This window comes from Macaca fascicularis, chromosome X (genome assembly GCF_037993035.2).
Source record: "Macaca fascicularis isolate 582-1 chromosome X, T2T-MFA8v1.1".
Taxonomy (NCBI): Eukaryota; Metazoa; Chordata; class Mammalia; order Primates; family Cercopithecidae; genus Macaca; species Macaca fascicularis.
Genome location: NC_088395.1, coordinates 138,058,626 through 138,083,300, shown reverse-complemented (window position 1 = coordinate 138,083,300; position 24,675 = coordinate 138,058,626). Strand labels below are relative to the sequence as shown.

Here is a 24,675-nt window from a genome sequence, read left to right as displayed (position 1 = left end):
TCATTTATTTATTTTGGAGACAGAGTCCCACTCTCTCGCCCTGGCTGGAGTGCCATGGCATGATCTTGGCTCAGTGAAGTCTCGACCTCCCTGGGCTCAGGGGATCCTCCCACCTCAGTTTCCCAAGTAGCTAGGACTACAAACACACTCCACCTTGCCAGGATAATTTTTGTACTTTTTGGAGAGACAGGTTTCACCATGTTGCCCAGGCTGGGAGAATGACATTTTAAAAGTCTTTTTCTTGTAGGGATTGAACTATCATTTATTTTTGGCTTCATGATTTTTCAATATCTGAACAGTTTGCCAACAGCAACTATTGCTTTTTAAATTTTCTAGATAACAAGGCTCTTTCCAGGGTAGAATAAAGAGATTTCAAGTTCTCTAAGTACCTATATGTATATGGGAACATGTAAATTGTATGAGATAATGATGATGGTTCTGTTCAAAACTACCTTCGGTATTCATTCAATTATGTTTAAAGATAAATAAGCATACACATTAGTATACAGTCATGCCCCGTATAACGATCTTTAGGTCAATGACTGACTGCATATATGATGGTTATGCCATAATATTATAATATCGTATTTTTATTGTACCTGTTGTTTAGATACACAAATACTTACCATGGTTACTATTGCCTACAGTATTCAGTATAACAACATGCTATACCACTTTGTAACCTAGGAGCAATGGGCTATATTACGCAACCTAGGAGTATAGTAGTCTATACTATCTAGATTTGTGTAAGTACACTACGATGTTTGCACAATGATGAAATCACCTAACAACGCACTTCTCGGAATGTATCCCTGTCATTAAATGAGGTATGACTCCTTATCCATCTATATGTGTACTTATGTTTAAAAAGTATATATATTTTTTGAGATGGAGTCTCACTCTGTCTCCAGGGCTGGAGTGAAGTGGTGCGATCTTGGCTCACTGTAACCTCTGCCTCCCAGGTTCAAACAATTCTCTTGCCTCAGTCTCCCTAAAAAGTGTATATTTTAAATCATGATTGTTGTAGTAACAATGCACTTAAATTTCACTCTGTCTGTATATTCATGTGTATTTGTATGTGTATGTATATGTGTACATGTATATATGTATACACATAGAAACTTTGATATTTAGCTTCATATATAAGTTTACATTAATATGGGATTTATTCATATATCATGATTCAGATCATATTTTCACTTCTGTTTTCTTGGCAATTTGCCATTATGAAAAATTTGCAAGACTTAATTTTTAGGAAATAAATACATATAAAGGGAAACATTAAGAAAAGATTATAGATGAATATAAAAATATGCTAATGCATTCACCTTGAACCTTTGAGAGGAGGACACAGACTTTATTTATACAGTAATGCAATCTGTTGTTAATTTTTTTTTAGTAGTAAAATAAGATTAGGCCAGGTGCCGTGGTTCATGCCTATAATCCCAGCACTCTGGGAGGCTGGAGTAGGAAGATTAATTGAGCCTACAAGTTAGAGATCAGTCTGGGCAACATAAGGAGACCCCTTCTCTACAACAAAATATAAAAAAGGAAAAATTAGCTGGGTGCCGTGGTGTGTGCCTGTGGTCCCAGCTACTCCAGAGGCTGAGGTGGGAGGATTGCTTGAGCCTGGAGGTCAAGGCTACAGTGAGCCATGATTGCATAGACTTGCCAGACCCAGTCTCTAAAAATAATAATAAAGAAATAAAATAAGATGAAATTTTAGATTTACTTGTAGGTTAAAATTTTGAGAAGGAAGGAATACCCTGTATTTTCTGATGCACGCATGTTATACTTGTGATTCAATATTTGTTTTAGAGTATATACATGTCAGCATAATAAAGATTAGAAGCTCTTCAAATCATGATACCTGAGAGGAGACATCATAGGAATTAAATTTCCAATTGTTAAATAAGTGTTTTATGAAGTGAACATGTTTTCAGAGACCATATTGTTATTGAATGTGGCAATCAAGAAGCTCTTGGTCAATGTTTCATTTAATATAAATATAGGTGTTGCAAATTTTTTATGATAGTGACAAACTGCCCAGGAAACAAAAATGAAAATATACTCCAAACCGTAACATACAAACAAACCTCATTTTAATGTAAACTTACTATTGTGTATGACACGAAATCTAAATGTTTGTGTGTATATATTGAAATTAGTGCGTGAGTATGTGAGTTTGCATGTTTATGTTGAAACTGTGAAAGGAAAATAAATCTCAGGACCCCAAAATCACTAAGCCAAAGGGAAAAGTCAAGCTGGGAACTGCGTCAGGCAAACCTGCCTCCCATTTTATTCCTAAAGAAGATGACTACAATGATTGGACAAAACAAAAACATAAAATGCCATATCTCCCTCACAATTTGCCCATCAGGCAATTCCTTGTGAGCCTCAAGATTTTTACCGTAAAACCGTTCTGTTGAATTTCACCCTGACAATGTAAATGTTGGCTTATCCTCACAGGTATGGAACAAAGGACAGAACTCAAAATCTTCCTTCTGCCCACTTGAGACAAATACGTATCTGATTGCTTCCTCTGCCCTGTGTTTATTTTATCCTACATAAAAAATGCAGATTCACTGAGCTAGATGAATGTGTACGTGACTATTCCTCTACCCTCATCTCACTTACGAAGGGCTGATCAAAGACTCAAAAGAATGCTACCCTGTGCCTCTTATCTACCCGCACCTTTTCAAAATTTCTTCCCCTTTTCTCCGTATTTGCCCTTTCCCCTTTAAATACTGAAGCCCTCAAAATCATCTTTGAAGAAACATGGACCTACCTCCCAGGCATGCATGTGCTTAAACTGGCAAAATAAATTTCTAAAACTGTTGAGACCTGTCTCAGATATTTTTTAGTTTACAAAACATAATCCAGATGTTTATCAGTATTACTAATAGGTACTGTTTATGACAGTGCTTTACTCTTGGTCAGCACATGGTTCTTTTCTGAATCCTTTGCAAATCCTTTGCAAGCACCACATCTTAATTACTTAAGATAAAATACTATAAGATTGACCCCTAAGTGATAAGCACATACACACTAAAGTCACAGGAAACCATTGACAGTCATATAATAACATAGGAACATGCCTGTGTTCCGATCTTAAATTATTTTGACCATGAGATTGTATCAGTCTCCTCTGACTGGAATTTATATATATTTGAGTTTGTGTATCCCTCCAAATGGGCACTGCATAGCACACAGTCTTGAGAACCATCTGGACGCTTACCTTAGGGTTCCAGACAACTGCTTCTCCCTCAACACACAGGCCTAGTGCCTAGGCCAGAAATGGAGTAGGACTCCCAGGAAACCTGGGAAGTGAGTCAGGAAAGAACAACATGTACAGGTGCCTGGATTTGGTCTTCTCCAAGCCCTTAGATGCAACCATTTGCTTTTCCCTCTAGGCCTGGATCCCTGAGGTTTGACCCCTGATACACCAAGATAATTTAGTACCATGAGAAAAAGCTAGGTGAAGAAAAAGCAGAACTGTGAAGACTAGGTAAGTGGAAATTGAGTTCTTGAACTGAAAAGACCCCTGATGAGAATGTAGGTTTAGGCGCCAGTTTGATTTCAGATGAAAACCAAAAGCAGAATCACAATACTGTGAGCAAGTTTCTCAAGTCAGCCATATTTCCTGGTGCCTTAGTATGTTGGTCACATCTTTTTTTCACACCGGACGGGCGGGAGAAGAGGGCTTGGGGCAGTGTTGGATGGAATTCCAGGAGCAACACTGCCATCGTGAGGAAATTTTTGGAAAAAGCCCCATCCCTTAGAGGACTTAAATTGGAAAGGTCCGTTCTGTCAGAGGCTGAGCAGGCTCTGACCGTGAGCTGGATCTTAGTTCCACCTCCTGAGGCCTACCTGAAGCTCTGGACAGACTGAGGTCCAGGTGTAGGAAATGGCCCGCGGGGAGGGAAGACTAAGTCTGTCTCTGCCAGGAAGTCCAGGCCCAGGAAGTTGTAGGGTGGAGTCTTGGTATTCTCCCAGTATGGGCGGGACTGGAGGAAGCCACCAACCAACGAAGTACTGGGCTTGTGGGTATTTGTCTCTCTCCCCGCCCCTGAGAGTCTGGGAAAGGCCGACACGTGGTGCCTTCAGGCTCTGGGGCCTAGGACCTTTGTGGTAGCAGAGTCAGTGCAGAGAACCAGAAAATACCAGGTTGCTTATAGAAGGATGCCATGTGCTTGCTGGAGGTCTCAGGTGCAACCAAATTGCTTGCAGCTAGGAGGACCTTGAAGAGAAATGGAACCAGCCCGCCAAACCAAGAAGGGTTAGCACTTTTGCTAGGAGAGCTGACCACGCACAAACAGATGAGAACCAAAATCGAGTAAAGAGGATTGAAGATGAACCCACATTTTAAAAGTTCTTATCTGCTGGAGGTGGCATTACCTGTGACTTCGCTTCACTTCTCCATACATGGCTGTTATAGCAGGTACATTGAAAAGGAGCATGATTGTTTCTAGAAATGCAAAAACAGGTGGCAAGATTTTAAAACCTGTCATTATTCTGAAGAATACTTAATGAGATTTGAAAAGCATTCAAGTTACAAATGAGGAAAACTTGTTTTAGCATTCAAAGTACAAGAGAATTTGAACATATTCTTAAAGTATATACTATTTGTGCAAAGTGAAGATATAAGAATGTATGGCAAGGATATTTTTAAGTGGCTATTTATTGTTGTGATTGAAGTACCATTTACTTTCTATTTTATAATTTCTTAAAATCTAAACGGTGCCAGCAGTGGGTGTAACTTTTGTAATTTCTTGAAATAGAAAGGTCTTCTAGAGTAAGATAGAAAAAAAATCCAAGCACTCAAAAATATACATTGTTATTCATGTATGCAAATGGTATAAGGTAGTGTTGAAGACTTTGTGCAAAACTATATCCAGTTTGCATTCAATTATCTTTAAAGAGAAGAATAGTCCATGCTCCCAGGGGTTGAATAAAAATAAATAAATAAAGAGAAGTAAATATATATATACATAAAATAGGTGCAACCATTTTTTTTCTCTCTAGGCCTGTAACTAGGTAACTTGGACCTATCTATCTAATGCATATATATGTATATGCGTATATGCATTATGCATATACATATATATGCATTATGCATATACATATATATGCATTATGCATATATATGTATAATCATGGTCAGTGTTAGAGTGAGTATGCGTTTCAACTTTACAGATTTTACATAAAATTTTAAGATAAAATTTTGGTATAAGTTTTGAAAAATATAAACAAAAGAAGCCCTAATGTTCTGAGGCATAAGCACGTAGTGCCTCTTCCAATGTTAGTGTGTGTATATATATATACACACACATTTATAGTCAGCATAGTAATGATTAGGTGAAGCAGGTATCAAAATTAAGATACTTGAGTGGTGGTATTATAGGTATTACGTCCTGTGTATAAATTTTTAAAAAATTGAGAACCTAATATTCTTTAATGAATTAGTCAATCAAGAAGCTCATTGCAAATGTTTTATTATCTAAAATCCAGGTCTTGCAAATATTTCATGACAATTTCAGTTACCCAGGAACCAACAGTGAAAAGTTTGCATCTAAAACATGATGCATATATAAATTTAATTTAAATATAAGTTTATTGTAGTGTATTACCATAAATACAGACCTGTGTGTGTGTTGAAATAATGGGAGTAAATATGCAAAAGGCTATTAGTGTTTAACACAAGATTTTATGACAGTGCTTTTGTTCTTGATCAGCACATAGTTATTTTCTAAATTCTTTACAAGCACCATGTCTTAATTACTTATGAGAAAACACCGTAAGACTGATTCCTAAGGCTTAAGCAGTGGCACACACATACATAATAAAGTCATAGGAAGCCATTAAAAATCAAATAATGATGTGCGTGGGAACTTGCTTGTGTTCTAATGTTGAATGATGGAACCGTAAGACAAAATCATGTTCCTTTCTACTGGAATTTTGTAAGTTTGGAGTGTGTGTGTCACCCCAAGAGGGACATTGTATGGAATTCAGCCTTAAGATCTATCTGGACCCTCCTATTAGGGTTCTAACATGGCTGCTCCCAACTCAATACACAAGACCTAGTGCCCAGGTCAGAAAATGGAGGACTCACAGGGAACCTGGCAGTGAAACAAGTCACATGGCCTGGTGCCTAGATTTGCTCTTCTCCAGGCTGTTATTTCCATTATTTTCTTCACTTTCTTAGCCCTAGGTCCCTAAGGAATTTCCCACTGAAGCAGATAACTTGGGAAAATGTTGGGGATCAAGGTTGAATGAAGAAGAGCAGACCTACAAAGCTAAGGTAGAGTGGAAATGGGATTCTTTACACAAAGTATGGCTGATGAAACTGGGTGGTATAGGCTTCAGTCTGAGTTTAGAGGGAAACCAGGAGCAAAAGTGAATTCGAATGAGCAGATTTCCCCCAGACAGGGCCAATAGCAAGGCAACTTTGTTTCCTGTCTCCTTTGTCTTGGTGGCTTTTTCAGACTGAATGGGTGAGAAGAGAAGGGCTTTGGGGGTGGGGTGCGCAGGCAGGGCTAATCAGCTTTTCCAGAGCAATACTGCCATCAAGAGGATGTAGTTTGACAAAACATAAACCCAAAGTTGTTAGAGTTCCCCCAAGTTTTAGCAGCTGAGAAATGTTGGGCCTTTTGTGAGGTTGAGCGGACCCTAGCCCTAAGTACGTCCCCTTCACTTTAAATCTGAAGGCTTCCAGGAGCTCTGGACAAAAGCAGGATCCCGGGGGAGAAGCTGTTAAGTGGAGGGTCAGGGGAAGGACTGAGGGGACAGCTGCTAGGCAGGTGGAGTATAGGAAGTATTGGGGCTTAGATATCTACCCAGTGAGGGTGGGGCTAAAACAAATGGCTCGGATCCTATCTGGGGGGACTTCTGGCCACATATCCTCTGGCTGTGCCCCTTGAACAATGAGGTGGGGGTTGGCACAAGGTGTCAGCAATGTTAGGGTACAGATGAAACATCTCATTCCAGATGATGTCTAACAGCAGCCAGCGTGCTTTCTAGGGGTCTCAAGGATACCTAAAAGTCTGGTGCCCCTATTGCTTAGAGCAAGGAAGACCTGAGGAGAAGGTAGTGTGTGTCACTTGGGCAAGCCAATAAATCATTGAACATCAACAGGAGTGCAGATATACACAACCAGCAGACCTGGAAGTATTTTCTGAAGCCAGGAGGTAACAGCTATGGTGGCTTTGCAGCACTTTTTCTAGGGCCCAATGTGAAGGCTTCCCTATTTAGAGAGACATACTCTTAGCTCTATTAAGGGAACAGAAATGAGTTCTTTAGCTGTTGGCCTTCCCCTGAGGAAGATGAGGCCATTGAGACTTGGGACCTAACTGTTCATTCAGATTAGCAAATATTGTTCTTTGTGCCTGCTTCTTAGCCTTTTTCTAATGAAGATTCCTTGTAAGGCCTCTAAGGACACCCTCCTTTGGAAAGCTGAGCACATCAGGACCCTCAGGACACTTGCCCATAGCATAGCAAGAAAAGGCAAAAAGTTCTTAAGATTGACTGCACATGAGAGTTTTCTTGTGTATCAATGATGGATTCAGTGGCTGACCACTTACAGAAGAGGAAGAAATGTTATTCTTGGGTACTGCTGTAATATATGGTCACCATCTGAATTCAACCTGCCCAGGGTGGAGCTATAACATCTATTAGGAAGTTTTTAGCAACTACTACAAAGACCATAGGGTCCCTGGGGAAAATGACTCTCCTACTATTCATGTCTTGGTCTAGCTGTCCTTGAGGATGTTATAGGTTGACATGAGCCAAGAAGGGTTTGAAAACATTTGAGAAAGCATGTCTCAATGGTCTCAAATACCCTATGAAAGTGTAAGGTGACCTCTGACCTTTTCAGCCTACTTCAGCTAAGCAGGTGACTGAGAGAAACCCTGCATCAGATGGGTTAGGCTGCCAGCTGTTGAGTCATAGTTTGACTTGACCATATGCTAGACTAGGAAAGCCAGATGTATGGAGTCAGTGCACCATATCTGAACTTACAATTGTGAGTGACAGAGAGGTAGCCCCAGCCGTAGAATTCCTCAGGGTCAGGAATTTTGTATTCCCACACATTTTGGTTTACATTAAGAGACTATCTGGTCAGAGAGTGGATAAAGGCCTAAAGCAGCAGCACCTTGCTGAGTTCCAGGAATTCAAACATGGCACTGTGACCAGTAATGGGAGATTATAACTATTGCCAACTCTCAATACCGCTCAATCATTGACACTCATCTCAGATCAAAAGCTGTTTCAAAATGAAGTTAAAAAGAAAACCACTCAGCAGGAAAGATGGCAAAGGAATAAGGCACCTCTGTTATCACAGAGTCTCAAATTCACCAGTACAGAAGTAAATTGCAGTTCACTGTATTCTTCCATTATGGCCTTAAATCTTTATCATAACCCCTAGCAAGCCTTTGAAAAGGAATCCATTGATGTCAATGTTTGTGTAATGATTTGTAGAATTGGACAAGCTCCTACCAAGTGAGAAGCACTGTTAATTGGTTCACCTCTTTGAAGGTCAATTGGCCAAATCATTTAACCTTTCACATGAGCATACCCTTTGTCCAGAGACTACCTCTTGAAAGTGATCGCACAGCCAAACTCCCACAGGAAAGTAGAAAGGAGAGGACAAAGAGGACAGCTGAGATTTCTTTTGCAAGGATGGCGGTGGGGAGGGGGCAAAACATCCATTGTCCAAGTTCAACTACAGTTAAGTTCAGCTATAGTAGGTAGTCTTTTTAAGCCTTTGGAAAGATTGAAATCCATTCGCCAAGTCCTCAATAGGGGAGGTGACCACACCTCTGATTTAGGCAAGAAAATGCAAAATGTTGTAACGGGATCAAACCATTCTGGTTGGCTAACAACAAGGAAATTGAAAAGAAAAATGAAGTTTTTCTTTCTCTCTTAATTACATACATTATTAATTCAAGTTGAACACATAAACATATTGGTTCAGAAAAGTAAATAGGCAGAAAGGAAGTTATCTGGAAAGTTCCCCAGTCAAGCAACTAACAGTGTGTAATTTTCTGCAGTGATGTTTCTAATGACTTGCCTTCACGTTTTAACTTACACTTGTCCAAAGCCTTGAAATGTTGAAAAGGAGAAAAGCTTACATTTGCAAGTTTTTAAAAAATTCAAGAAACCAGCACCATCTCAATATATAATTAGGAAAAGAACATATTACAAGATGTATTTTTCTTTAAAACATACGCACACACTTCTACACACATGCAAGATTTAAAGGCTCTATTCTGAATTCTATTTCCAAATTTTACTTAACAGAAAATCCAGCTTTCTGAAGCACATTTAATGACATATGATGAGACTTATGTGATGTGAGACCTGAGAAAACTATGATAGAAAGAAGCAACTCAAGCTGCAAGGATATTCCTCATGTATCATGCAAGGATATTCCTCATGTATCATGTAAGTAAAAACTCACCAAATCCTGACAACCTGTCCACATGTGCCCACAATGTACAATTATATATTAAAAAGAGCAGAATGCAATATAACAAACATCAATGGAATATCAATTAAACTTCTTAAGAATATCATTTCTTTACTGCTATATATTTGTTCCACTTACTGATTTTTTCCCAGATGCATATGATTCTTACGGTTTGATCAACAGTAAAAGAATGCTATGAGATTTAGCCATAAAAAACTATCTTGTTCCTCAAGAAAAGTTAATGCTATTGGAGAGTACTCATGGTCTAGAGTTGAGTTGAGAATTCAGGGCACCAAATTCTATGTGTAGTGGGACCAGTGAGGATGGATTTGAAGAAAAGAAATGGAAAAGTGTGTGTGTGTGTGTGTGTGTGTGTGTGTGTGTCTAGCATTGTGCTGAGGAATGTGGGGAGTATATTGATGAGATATAGACTAAATTTATTTCATTAAATAGCATCAGTTATTATTGAACAGTTATATATCATTTTTTAATGTTTAAACCAATATACTCATCAAGCTGCTAATAGTGGATGCCTCAAAAAAGTGGGATTTGTGATAAAGTGTTTCCATTTGTTCTTCATATATTGCGTATTCTAAGAGATTTTTCAAGAAGCTGATGATATATTTGTAATTTGAGAGTCAACCCAGAACAAATATGTGCAAAAGAAATTATTGGTGAAAACTTGATTTGTTGGCTATTTGAAACCTAATATATTTATATCTTTAACTGATCACAGAAAACAGGTGTATTCAGGACACCCATATTTTAAAAATCCTTATCCGCGTCAGTGGGCATTACCTGTGGCCTCACTGCACTTCTTTGTACAAGGCTAATGTATCTGGTTATTTTGTAAACATGTATGCTTAATTTTAGGAAATGCAAAAATTTAAGAAGCAACCTTAAAAATATTGCCTATTCCAAGGAGTAGTTAATGATGTTTCCAAATACCTCAAACTGTCATAAGTGAGAAAAGCATGTCTGACATACAAGGTAACTGGGATTTTAGGTTAAAAAATATACATTATATGTGGATAGGGAAGATATGAGAATGTATGGCAAAGACATTTTAAAAGTCATTTCTTCTAGTTTTCATTGAGATACCATTTATTTTTGGCTTTGTAATTTCTCAAAATATGAGCAGATTTCCAACAGCAGATGTTACCTTTATAATTCCTTCGAAGAGAAACTTCCTTGTAGAATAAAGTATAAAGAAATTTCCAGCTAGGGAAAATAGATGTTGATATACGGAAACATGCAATTTATGTAAGTTGTTGCAGAAGACTTTGTAGAAAACTATGCCCAGTATAAGTCAAGTTATAATTAAGGTGAAATAAATGTGCATATATATGTATAGCAATATTATGTGTTATATATATATAGCAATATTATATGTTATATATGCCATATTTAAACTATATAATAAATGGAGCAATAAGAAACATTTTTGTTTGTTTTTTGAGACGAAGTCTCGTTCTGTAGCCCAGGCTGGAGTGCAGCGGCGTGATCTCAGATCACCCCAACTTCCGCCTCCAGGTTCAAGCGATTCTTCTGCCTCAGCCTCCAGAGTAGCTGGGATTACAGCTGGGCGCCACTGCATCCAGCTAATTTTTTGTATTTTTAGTAGAGACGGGATTTCACCATGTTGGCCAGGCTGGTCTTGAACTCGCAACCTCAGGTAATCCGCCCGCCTCGGCCTCCCAAAGCGCTAGGATTACAGGCGTGAGCCACCGCGCCCAGCCAAGAAACATTTTTCTGCAATGCTTTCATTACTAAATATGAAGACAAAAATTTTATATAATGTGGCCAAACTGTCTTAGAATCAGGAGTGGCAATCTCCTAGGCAAACCATCATGTACAAACAACCAATTTTAATATAAATTTATTGTCACATATGAACATAAATATAAAACTCTGTGTGTATTGAAAGGAGTAGGAGGACATGATCTAAAAAATTATCAGTGGTCTTAATCAGTTTTATGATAGTGCTTTACTCTTTATCAGTGCATGGTTATTTCTGAATCCTTGGCAAACATCATGTCTTAATTATTAATGAGGAAGTGATTTTAAGGCTTATCTCTAAGAGATAAATGGTAAATACAGATACAAAGATAAATACACACACACACACACATACACACGCACACACCCCTACATACCCAGTGAAGTGGTAGGAAGCAATTGGAGACCATTTAATGGCATCGGAAAGTGTCTTCGAATGGTAAATGAAATCACAAGACAAAATCCTTGGAATGAGAGCCATTTGGGCACTTCTCTTAAGACTCCAGCCAAATGGTTACCAACAAGTCAACACGTAAGACTTAGATCTCTATCCTGAAAATATAGAATTCCTTGGGAGCCTTACAGATAGATGAGCCAGGCAAGGACATGTGGTTTGGTACTTAGAGAGAACCTCCCGGCCTTGAGTTTCTAGCATTTTCTTTTTCTGCTTAGGCCTGGATTCTTGAGTCTTGAATCCAGAAGCAGAAGTTGGTAACTTGGGAAAATACTGGAGATGTAATGCTGAGTGAGCGAGAACACAACTGTGAAGGCTAAACCTATTGGAAATGTAGTTCTTAAAAAGAGAAGGCCTCAGTTTCGTTTCAAATGGAAACCAAAAGCAAAAGTACAGCAGCGTGATCAGATTGTCCCAAACTAGGCAAAAGTAAGGCTGCCATATTTCCTGGCGTCCTTTTCTTGCTGGCGTTTTTTTGGACAGAAAGGGCGGGAGAAGGACTAAGGAGCAGTACGTGTTGGTATATCTGGAGCACTACTGCCATCGTGAGGAAATAGTTTTAAAATGCCGTACGCCATTACAGCGTCCGTCCCGTGAGGTCTTTCGGTTTAGAAACGTCGGTTCAGCGGAGAGATTGAACAGGCCCTAACCCCAAATTGGGCTTCCCTGACTTCTCTGAGTTATTCCGGGATCTCTGGGCAAAGACTTGATGCTAATATGACAAAGGTGATATCCAGGTGTAAAAGCCTGTTGTTGGCGAGGAAGGACAGAGCCAACGGCTGCCAGAAGTCCGGGCACAGGAAGTTGTTGGGTGGGGCTTCCGTTGAGGATAACTTTCAGGGCCCAGTGAAGGGCTTGTGCCCATTGTCTCCTGTTCCTGTCCCTGCCCCTCAGAAGATGGCTCAGGTCGATTCACCTTGTTCCGGAGCCATAGAACCTGGGCTCCCTTTGATAGCAGCATCACAACTCATAAAATAGGCTAATTTGAGGAGATATCTTATAACAGCATTTGTGCTTGCTGGGGGATCTCATACACAGCAAAAGTCTGGACCCCATTGCCTTAGAGCAAGGAGGGAAATGAAGAAACACTGGGAGCCATCCTGCCAAGCCAAAAAAGGCCAACTCTCCTGCTTAGAGAGCAGAGGCATACACAAAGAGGCCAAAAAATGTTATGCTTATAGCCAAGGCCTGTCCCCTAATAGAGTTTTGCCATCATCTCAGATCTCTTGGTGGGGTTGGTGGGGAGGAAGGGAGGAGTGCTCATCTCTTTATTTGTTCTCCCAGAGGATGCTGAACTCCTTGAAGTCTAGTGATTATCCTCATACATAACAATTGTTCTTCTCTGTTACTTTTTCATAAAAAGCTCCAGTTGAGGATACCTGGTAAGCCTGATAACCCATACTTCTTGCTCCCAAGTTGATGGAGAACGTCTAGAATTACTTGGGATTCATTGCATAATGGAGAAACATTCTGGCCCCCTCTTCTACTTTCCTCACTCAGTTAGCATTTGACCTCATAGAGTAGTTGAAGATGATTTTTTGTACGTGTGTTTGCGTGTAAGCGTCCTGTGACTAAAAAATTTAAAACTTTCTTTTCTGTCGTATTTAAACCAATGGCAAAATTGGTAAAGGAATTAAACAGGCAATTTACAAAAGAAGAACTCCAGCTGTTTATTAAATAAATGAAAAGATACTCAATTTTACTACTGTTTATGACATTCCAATTATCTACACACATTGTGTTTATGTATGTATTGTGTTAGTTTATAAATATATGCACCAATATTTGCACATATTCCTATATCTATGCATACATGCCTGTTATATATATATTTATATGTACTATGTATATACGCATGCACATTAAGTTATATACAATTTTTACAAATATAGAGGTATATATAAAGACATGTATGTGTAAATGTGTGTGTGCACAATTAAAATAATTCTATTCACTTAAATATTATATTCAATTACATATCAATTATTTCAGTTAAATATTAATTATAACTGATATAGTAAATAAATACAACTGAATTATATTAAGTTAAATATTAAATAATTCTATTCAGTTAAATGATTCTATTCAATTAAATATCCTATTTAATATTCTTTTATCCCCAAGACTTAGAACAGTGCCCAGAACTTGGCAGGAACTAGGTAAATATTGGTTAAAGGAATGTGTGATTTCCTCTACATATTGAGAGATCTGAGATGGTAAACACCAAAGTGCAAATAGTAGTAACTGTACTACCATATACTGTTTATGAATGGATGCTCATGTCTTTTTTTTAAAAAAACATTTTTCACGTTTTTTAAAAAAGGATGCTTTATAAAAGATAAGAAACATCTATTGTTTTAATATATTTAAAAATACAATTCAGATTATAAAGTATCATCAATAGCAAGAGTCTTTTTTTTTTTTTTTTTTTTTTTTTGAGACAGAGTCTTGTTCTCTTGCCCAGGCTGGAGTGCAGTGGCGTGTCTTGGCCCACTGTAACCTCCGCCTCCCAGGTTCAAGCAATCCTCCCACCTCAGCTTCCAAAGTAGCTGGGATTACAGACATGTGCCACCGTGCCTGGCTAATTTTTTTTTTTCTTTTCTTTTTTAGATGGAGTCTCGCTCCATCGCCAGGCTGGAGTGCAGTGGCGCAATCTCGGCTCACTGCAACCTCCACCTCCCAGGTTCAAGCGATTCTGCTGCCTCAGCCTCCAGAGTAGCTGGAACTACAGGCGTGTGCCACCACGCCCAGCTAATTTTTGTATTTTTAGGAGAGACAGGGTTTCACCATGTTGGCCAGGCTGGTTTCGAACTCCTGGCCTCAAATGATCTACCCGCCTTGGCCTCCCAAAGTGCTGGGGCATCAGACATAGGGGAAATTGGACACATTGGAGGAGGTCAGAAAATTTTGAGATAAATTTTGCGAGGAAAATTAAATTGATCAAAATCTGTAATATGAATGAGAGCCTTGAGAGATATTTTAGTCAACTTGTATATGTGTGTGTTTGAATGAACTTTGAGTACACAGACCATCAAATGAAATGACTAGTAAATTATTCTAGGAGACAGAGACTAGGGGAAAGAAGTCCAGAAAAAGAAAAGCAAACACAATTTAGTACATGGATCATCTCAAGATATTTACATTGTTATAGTATTGTATGCATTAAATATTGACACAAGCAATTATAGCTACATTGGGAGGATGGGAAGGAAGGAAGGATGTAAGTGAAGTACTAATATTGGTATTAGTGAAGTGTAGTGAGGGCAAAGAAAGTAAAATATTCTTCTAGAAGGAATTGGTAATATGGGCATTCTATTTAGGGATATATAAGCAAGTAAAAACTTACTAGCTAAGAGTGTTAAAAGTGTTTCAATCATCTGGGCACGGTGGCTCACGTCTGTAATCCCAGCACTTTGGGAGGCCAAGGCGAGCAGATCACGAGGTCAGAAGATCAAGACCATCCTGGCTAACACGGTGAAACTTCATCTCTACTAAAAATACAAAAACTTAGCCGGGCGTGGTGGCAGGTGCCTGTAGTCCCAGCTACTCAGGAGGCTGAGGCAGAAGAATGACGTGAATCCGGGAGGCGGAGCTTGCAGTGAGCTGAGATCGCACCACTGCACTCCAGCCTGGGTGACAGAGTGAGACTCCATCTCAAAAAAAAAAAAAAAAAAAAGTTTCAATCTCGGAGGAATGTCAGAGATGGCATAATGTTGTTTGTAAAGTATTGTACAAATAACTAACGTTGAAAAATGTGTTCATGTATAATTTTGACTTAAAATCTTTAAAAACTGTATCTATCTATCCATCCATTCATCCTTGTGGTATATAGGCAGAATTCTAAGATGATTCCATCTCCCTGTATAATTCCTTAAGTATGAGTGGGACCTGTGAATATGATAGATTATCACTCCTCTGATTCCTTTATATTATATGGCAAAAATGATAGTGTCTTAAAAGGGAGATTACCCTGGGAGGGCCGGATCTAATCAGGACAGGGAAAGAGGGCCTGGTGGTCTGAGATCTTCTCTTTTGCTAGCCTCAAAGAAGTAAGCAATTGTGAGTTCTAAAGCTGCAACAAAATGAATTCTGCCAACAACCACATGACCTTCCAAGAGGATCCTGAGCCTCAGATGAGTCCCCAGCCCTAACCGACACCTTGATTGCAGCCTTGAGCTGAGGACCTACCTGAGCTATGCCCTGACTCCTGACTCACAGAAACTGAGATAAAAAATGTATGCTGTTTTAAGCTATTAAGTTTGATGTAATTTGTTACATAGCAAGAGATAATGAATGCAATGCTTACACACGGGGAAGAAAAAAAAAGAAAACCTAGTAGTATGGACTGAAAGTTTGTGTCACCTCAAAATTCGTATGTGGAAGCCTTAACCCACAGTGCGATGGTATTTGGAAATGAGACTTTTGGGAGGTAGTTAGGTTTAGATGAGGTCGTAAGGGTGGAGCCTGCATTATGATTAGTGCCCCTATAAGGAGATGAAGGGACAGAGCTTTCTCTCTTTGCCTTGTGAGTACATTATAGGAAGGTATCCATCTACACCTGGAAGAGGACCCTAGCCAGGAACGGAATTGGCTCCCACCATGATCTTTGACTTCCCAGCCTCCAGAACTGTGAGAAATACATTTATTTTGTTTAAAAATCTATGATTTTTTTATGGCAGCCCTCCTTGACTAAAACATCTAGAATAAAGTATGGAGAAATATTAAAACTGGTTTCCTCTAAGAAAATAATGTAGGAGATTCAGTTTATAAACTTTAAAGAACATATATTGACTATTGTTTTGTTAAGGGAAATAAAATAGTAAAATGCAAACCTGTGAATTCAGTGTAATGACATAAGTGAAAAAGGAGTGTGTGTGTGTGTGTGTGTGTGTGTGTGTGTGTCCGTTTGGACTTCCACATTTAGCATTGTAAGAAATGTATTGATAATTACAAAGACAAATTGGTCACATGACAGATGTACTGAATTTTTAAAATAGATACACCAAAGTGCAAAGAAAAGTTACATCTGAAGACTTGTTTTAGATAAGAACTCACCTTTTTGTTTAATACATGTTTTTCATTAAGAGTTTCCTAAGAACAGGTCAGGCCCAGTGGTTCATGCCTGTAAATCCGGCACTTTGGGAGGCTGAGGTAGGAGGATCACTTGAGGTCAGGAGTTCAAGACCAGCCTGGCCAACATGGTAAAACCCCATCTCTACTAAAAATACAAAAATTAGTCAGGTGTAGTGGCGGGTTCCTGTAGTCACAGCTACTTGGGAGGCTGAAGCATAAGAATCGCTTGAACCCAGGAAGTGGAGGTTGCAGTGAGCCGAGATTGTGCCACTGCACTGCAGCCTGGGAGATAGAGTGAGAGACTCTGTCTCAAAAATAAATAAATAAATAAATAAATAAATAAATAAATAAATAAATGTAAAGGTACATTTGGTATGTCATATATGACATGTCAAACCAATGAGAGCTATATAGGCTATAAGAAAATAATCTCAGGAATTTGGCCAAATAACAGCCTTCCACCAAACAGAAAGATTAGTGTCTCCTACAAAATGGAGGGAGATTCCCTGGTAACCTAGAAAACTATGTCAAGGACCATAATACCAGGTGACTAGAGATGACCTTCTCCAAGCCTGGAACTTACGGCGTTTTCTTCTCCCATTTCATTCTGGAATCCTGAGTCTTGTTCAACTTTAAGAAGTGAACTTAATAAATTGAGAAAATGCTGAAGAACTAATGTTCAGTGAAGAAGAGCTGAACTGTGAAGCCAAAGATCTGGTGGAAATTTAATGCTGGAAAAGGGAAGATGCCTCACCAGGGCGGGATGGTTAAGGACTCGTTTTGATTTAAGATGGAAATAGAAAGCAAAAGCACAGTGATGTGAACAAGTTTCCTCAAACTGGGCAAGAATTGAAACAGTTTTGTTTCCTTGTGCGTTTGTCTTTTGTTGGCGTTTTTTCACACTGGATGGGCGGGAGAAGAGGCCCTGGGGACAGTTGACATTTCTGGAGCACTACTGCCATCGTGAGGAAATCAGTTGATGAAAATCCAAGTCATGAACAATTCCTCCCAAAAAACTAGTATGTCGAGGAAGGTTGGACCTGTGGGGAAGTTGGAAAGGCTTCTGGCCTCAAGCGTGATGTCCTTGCCTTCATCTCTCAGGCCTTCTAGGATCTGTGGACAAAGGCATGATATAGTTGTAGAAGCGGCCAGAACTGACCAAGGGGCAGGCAGGAAATTCATGCACAGGAAGTCCTGGAGGTGGAGCTTTTGTGTCCTCCCAGTACAGGAAGAACTAGAAGAAGCAGTTCACTGCTAAGTGCAGGGCTTCTGATCATTTGTCTCCTGCTCCTGCTCCTTGTTGTAGAGGCAGACAGTCTGGGACACAGTCCTCTAGCACACTGGGGCCTGGGATATGAGCCCCATTTGGCAGTAGTGCGGGAGCTCAGAGTGCAGGGGGGAAATTCCCACTATTTATTGTAGAGCATATATTGAAGAATGCATTCAAAGTTGAGAGGCAATAGATAATTGACAAGAAGGGTGAATAACTCTCAGGAGTGTCTTGGAGACATGTGGCAAAGCATCCCTCAGTGATCCCAGATGTCTTGTGAAGGTGAAAGTTCATTGCTGATCTTCTGACATTATCTCAGTTAAAACAGACTGAAAGAGAAGACCTGAACTAGATGGGTTAGCATGCCTGCCTTGGAGCTGCATTTTGACTAGGTCCTATGCTTGAAGTAGGGTAGACAAATGTGAGGAGACAGAATTGTGGATGACACTAGCAGTGGCCTCAGCTCAGGAATTCCTCAGGCTCAAGAATGTTGTATTCACCTCACCTGGCTATACTTAATACAGGCTAACAGGCCTGATTGCAGATGGAAACAATTTCATTGTTTCAGGCATAATAAAAATAACAGCAAAAACAGGAAACCACAAGCAATTATTTGTCCGTGTTTACTGCCTTTCAACCATTGGCATCCATTACAGATCATTAGCTATTCCAAGATGAAAAGTTAAAGAGAAACAATTCAGCAAGGAAAGAGAAAAGGAACCAGGCACAAACTTCCCAGAAGAAAAAGACCATGGAACAAGAAACCAGCCCCCGATATTTAACGTAGCTTCTTTTCTATTTCCCTAAGTGTTGGCCAGTCTGAGAAATAAAGGGAAATAGTATAAAAGAGAGAAATGTTAAAGCTGGGTGTCCGGGGGAGATATCACCTGTCAGTAGGTTCCATGATGCCCACCAAGCCGCAAAACCAGCAAGTTTTTATTAGTGATTTTCAAAAGGGGAGGGAGTGTACGAATAGGATGTGGGTCACAGAGATCGCATGCTTCACAAGGGAATAAAATATCACAAGGCAAATGGAGGCAGGGCGAGATCACAGGATGGAGCGAAATTAAAATTGCTAATGAAGTTTCTGGCATGCATTGTCATGATAACATCTTATCAGGAGACACGGTTTGAGAGCAGACAACCAGTCTGACCAAAACTTATTAGGCGGGAATTTCCTCATTCTAATAAGCCTGGGAGTGCTACGGGAGAACGGGGCTTATTTCATCCCTTATCTACAACCATAAAAGACAGACGTTCCCAAAGCGGCCATTTTAGAGACCTCCCCTTGGGAACACATTCTCTTTCTCAGAGATGTTCCTTGCTGAGAAAAAGAATTCAGTGATATTTCTCCTATTTGCTTTTGAAAGAAGAGAAATATGGCTCTGTTCCACCTGGCTGTTAGGCAGCCAGACCTAATGGTTATCTCCCTTGTTCCCTGAACATCACTGTTATCCTGTTCTTTTTTCAAGGTGCCCAGATTTCATATTGTTTAAACAATTTGTGCAGTTAACACAGTCATCACAGGGTCCTGAGGCAACATTCATCCTCAGCTTATGAAGATGATGGGATTAAGAGATTAAAGACAGGCATAGGAAATCACAAGAGTATTGACTGGGGAAGTGATAAATGTCCATGAAATCCTAACAATTTATGTTCAGAGATTGCAGTAAAGACAGGTGTAAGAAATTATAAAAGTATTAATTTGGGGAACTAATAAATGTCCATGAAATCTTCACAATTTGTGTTCTTCCGACATGACTTCAGCTGGTCCCTCTGTTTGGGATCCCTGACTTCCCACAACAGCAGAGGTTCTCAAATTCACCAATACTCAAGTAAATTACAATTTGACAAAGTCTCAAACATTCCCCACCTCTTCAAAATATCCCTGAGCAAGCTACTGAACATGAAACCACTGAAAACACCTACTTTGTGTGAACATTTGTAGAATCGGACAAGTTCCCGTGAAGTGGGAAGCATTGTCAATTGGTTTTACAATTTGGTGGGCAATATATGTGTATCACTTAACCTTTCACATGAGCACACTCCTTCTCCAGAGTCAAGGTCACATTCCCATAGGAGACAGGAGTATAGAGATGAGTAGGTTCATTCAGCTTTCCTTTGCAACGTCAGACAGTGGGGAGGAGCAAAGGGTCTATTCTCTAGTAGATTGACTCCACATGTTTCAGCTGTACCAGGTGGTCCTCTTAAGTTCTTGGAAAAGAATGAATTCCATGCTCAGTGTCCACATGAGTAAAGATATTCCACCTCTTTGATTAGGGGTTAAAGCAAATTATTGACTCTTTGGGATCAAACCAACCTAGTTTACTAATATAAGAAAACAGGCCAGGTGCGGTGGCTCACACCTGTAATCCCAGCACTTTGAAAGGCCGAGGCGAGTGGATCATGAGGTCAGGAGATAGAGACCATCCTGGCTAACATGGTGAAACCCCGTCTCTACTAAAAATACAAAAAATTAACTGGGCGTGGTGGTGGGCGCCTGCAGTCCCAGCTACTCAGGCGGCTGAGGCAGAAGAATGGCGTGAACCAGGGAGGCGGAGCTTGCAGTGAGCCAAGATAGTGCCACTGCACTCCAGCCTGGGCGACAGAGCAAGACTCCATCTCAAAAAAAAAAAAAAAAAGAAAGAAAGAAAAACAATAAAGTCTATCTCTCTCTGCTTATTCCATGTGTGACTACTGTCCTAAGTTGAGTGCATATATATGAATTCTAAAGAATGAATTTGCAGAGCCTTCTAACGAAGATACTCATTGTGTCTACCTTCCTGGAGTAATTATTTTAAGGCCATGCCCTCAAGTATTAACGTCATACATGTCTCCATGCTTGAAATAGTAACAAGCAAGGTTTACATTCGAAATCAAGAAACAAAGGTAGGCTGGGGGCGGTTGCTCACGCCTGTAATCCCAGCACTTTGGGAGGGCGAGGCGGGTGGATCACGAGGTCAGGAGATCGAGAACATCCTGACTAACATGGTGAAACTCCGTCTCTACTGAAAATACAAAAAATTAGCCGGGCGTGGTGGCAGGCACCTGTATCCCAGCTACTCCGGAGGCTGAGGCGGAAGAATCGCCTGAACCTGGGAGGCGGAGCTTGCAGTGAGCCGAGATCGCGCCACTGCAATGTGGCCTGGGCGATAGAGTGAGACTCTGTCTATAAAAAGAAAGAAAGAAAGAAAGAAAGGTATACCCTTCAGGTTTTAAAATAGCCTTCAGTGTAAGAATCAGTTTCTCTGAAAATTATACATTGCTCTGTTTACATATGGAAATAAAAAAGACCACTTTTTATAGTGAAGAAAACAAAAATCTTTGGGCAAATTTATAAGTAACACAAAATCCAATAATCCGAAGGATATTTAGTGACCCATGAGGTGGCCTTATAATAAAAAGGAAAAGTATGATAAAAGGAAAAATTTCAAAACCCAAGGAGATTTGCAAACTATGTGGAAGCCTAAAGTCATACCAACAAACCCATGAGTGCTCACATATACATGTACTCATGCAAATATTCAAATGGAATAGATTTAGAAGAGAGCAGAAGAAAGAAGATCAAAATACTCATGCTTGTTTTCATGGACTGCTCAGCATTTTCTCAAAAGGATCATGTACAGAGATCATCTCTGGTATGAAAGCGTGGCACTAAAGAGGCAAGTTTTCTGGGGCTCCTGATGTACTCAGCTCCCTGAAGAAGGATATCTTGTCAGGCCTACAAGGAATCTTCATCAGAAAAAGGCTAAGGAACAGGCACAGAGAACACTACTTGCTAATCTTAATGAACAGTTAGATCCTGAGCCTTAAAGGCCTCATCTTCGTTAGAAGAAAGCTAAAGAACCCATTTCTGTCCCATTAAGAGAACTGAAATGAGAGCGGATCCCTCCACGTGGGTATGCCTTCACACTGGACCCTAGACAAAATGCTGCAAAGCCACTATAGCTGTTACCTCCTGGACTCAGAGAACACTTCCAGGCCTTCTGGTTGTGTATATCTGCACTCCTATTGATGTTCTGGAATTTATTGACTTGGCACAGTGACACATGCTCCTTTTCCTCAGATCCCTCTTGCTCTAGGCAACAGAGGCACCAGACTTTTGGTGTCCCTGAGACCTCCAGCGGCTGTTAGATGCCACCTCAAATGAGATTCATTTTCCCCTCCCCACATTCTAACGTTGCTGACATTGGGGCCCATACTCCAAAGTACAGGGATATCTTGTGCCAGCCCATCTATCTCATGGTCTAAGGGGCAGGGCCAGAAGATCAATGCCCAGAAGCTGTGTGTAGACTAATTTTTCTATAGTCCTGCCCACAGTGAGAAGAAACCAAACCCTGCATCAGTCCTGGCACCTTACTCAGCAGCTTCTTCATTGAGATTTTGCCTTTGTCCAGATTGAGCTCCTGGAAAGCCTAAGAGTTGAAGTTGAGAAGGCCCATCTTGGGGTCAGGCCCTATTGAACCTTTGAATTTGCTAAATCTTTCTTAACTGCTAGATGGGAGGGAAGTTCAAATCCAAAGCTTTTGCTTTTGTCAAACTACTTCCTCGCGATGGCAGTATGAGCTCAGGAGAGCCAACTAACCCTGCCCCCAGGCCCTCTTCTCCCGCCCATTCCATCTGAAAAAAATCACCACTAAAAGGCAAAGCTACCAGGAAATATGGTTGCCTTGTGTCTTACCCAGTTTGAAGAAACTTGCTCACATTGCTGCGCTTTTGCTTTTGGTTTCTATATACAATCAAACTGAAGCCTAAAACCACACACTCTCATCAGGCATCTTTTCTTTTCAGTAATTCAGTTTCCTCTACCACAGCTTCACAGATCTCCTCATCAGTCACCATTAGATATGTATGATTTTCCCCATTTTCAAGTTTTCTGATACAAGGTTCAAGTCCCAAGGAGTCCGTGCATGAGGAAAAGAAATTGCTGGAACTCCAAAGCTTGTACGAGGCTATCTGTCTCCATCAGACGTTGTGGTCTTTGACCTGGCTCATTTCCCAAGCTCTTATGGTGTACTCCATTTTCTGGCTCACATAGTTTAGAAAGTAACCAAAATGGCATCCTTCTTTTTAAATGTCTTTCCAGATGGAGAACTCACTAATAAATATTTCAGTTGCTCAAACTTGATGTTCAAAATAAATACTAATATTTAGCTATTATAATTTAAGGACATTAGAGTTAAGCTCTTCCATAGGTTTTGAACTAATATGTTAAAACAACATTATCAATTTTACCATATGACCTTGTCTTACACTTTTACATTTTTATGCCTCATATATATTCATGTTTTAATTTGCACATAGATGATGCTTTGAATGAATAAAGAAACAACACATTTTAAATAATTAATTGGGCACTTAGGTAGAGAATATACATTGTGTATCCTTCTTAGGTAATTATATAATTTATTGTCCAAGTTGGACAACTGTGTGAACTGACTTCCTAAGGCAAACTGAAAGGAATGTTCACCCTATTTATAATTCCACAGTCTTGAGACAAACAGTGATCACATCTTTATGCTTTATTTACCTAAATACATTTTTTTTCTTTTTTTGAGACAGAGCCTTGCTCTGTCACCCAGGCTAGAGAGCAGTGACACAATCTCAGCTCACTGCAACCTCTGCTTCCTGGATTCAAGCGATTCTCCTGCCTCAGCCTCCCAAGTAGCTGGGATTACAGGCGTGCACCACCATGACCAGCTAATTTTTATATTTTTAGTAGAGACGGGGTTTCGCCATGCTGGCCAGGCTGGTCTCGAACTCCTGACCTCAGGTGATTGGCCCGCCTTGGCCTCCCAAAGTGCTGGGATTACAGGTGTGAGCCAGTGCGCCTGGCCAATAAATTTTAATTTGTATATACATATACATGCTTACAAAAATTGGGCCTTGTCCTGCATATTTTTTCTTTTATACTTTTTCTCTTGGCTATATTAGGAGCATTTTGACAGTTGGACTTTAGTTATCCAAAAGTACTATTTAAAAATATGAAAATAGCTATTTATTTATAAGAAATAGAAATATTTAAAATTAAGAGAAATAGACTCTTTCAATACAGAATATTTAGAAAATATGGAATTCAGAAAAGTGAACACAAAATGACCTATCATATTACTATAATCTGTATGTATTTTTTCTTTAAACACAAATTGCGTAATAGTGTATATTGGATGTTTTTCCCTGATATTTCTATTTTCTCCTCTTTAATCCACTCTTCATTTTTCTCTACTTCTCTGTGTATCAAATGGCTAATCTGTATGGACTATGTAATCTGGCTGTCTTGCTCTACAGGTCCTAGTTACATTCTCCTATAAAGGGTTCTGGCAGGATTGCAGGGGTAGGTTAGGTATTTATTTAATCAGATCTATGGGTTTGACTCCATCCTTTAGCCAAATACCACTATCTTAACAGTATCCTGGAGGAGTAATGGAAATATTTGGCAAACAGCCATAACAAATACCCATATACCCATAAATATAGTTAAACAATGTCAGCGTTTTTTAAAATTATAACATTGGAACCTGAATGTGACTGTGTATTTCTACATTCCCAACTGTAATTTATCTTTTTCTTCCGAGCCAAGGAAGTCCTTGGGCCTGCAGGTAGCTGAGGATAAGTGGGGCCTTTATGGGAATT

The 24,675-nt window shown here is 39.7% G+C and overlaps 1 protein-coding gene and 1 long non-coding RNA gene across 40 annotated transcripts in view; one reads left to right on the top strand and one right to left on the bottom strand.

Moving 5' to 3' along the window:
* The window catches only part of LOC135969214 (uncharacterized), a 120,951-nt gene extending 116,991 nt beyond the window's left edge, over positions 1 to 3,960 (bottom strand). For both annotated transcript variants that reach the window (XR_010584351.1, XR_012429939.1), the window contains exon 1: positions 3,871 to 3,960. This is a non-coding gene — a long non-coding RNA (uncharacterized lncRNA). The remainder of the gene's footprint in view (positions 1 to 3,870) is intronic.
* Positions 3,961 to 4,112: 152 nt separating this feature from the next.
* Positions 4,113 to 24,675, top strand: part of LOC102128946 (small ribosomal subunit protein uS15-like) — a 127,039-nt gene continuing 106,476 nt past the window's right edge. For 32 of the 38 annotated variants that reach the window (XR_012429938.1, XR_012429937.1, XM_065538434.2 and 29 more), the window contains exons 1-3: positions 4,113 to 4,441; positions 6,206 to 6,301; positions 9,298 to 9,441. The gene's annotated coding sequence lies outside the window, so the exon portion shown is untranslated. The remainder of the gene's footprint in view (positions 4,442 to 6,205; positions 6,302 to 9,297; positions 9,442 to 24,675) is intronic. The other 6 variants (XM_074029413.1, XM_074029414.1, XM_074029412.1 and 3 more) reach the window with 1 other exon arrangement.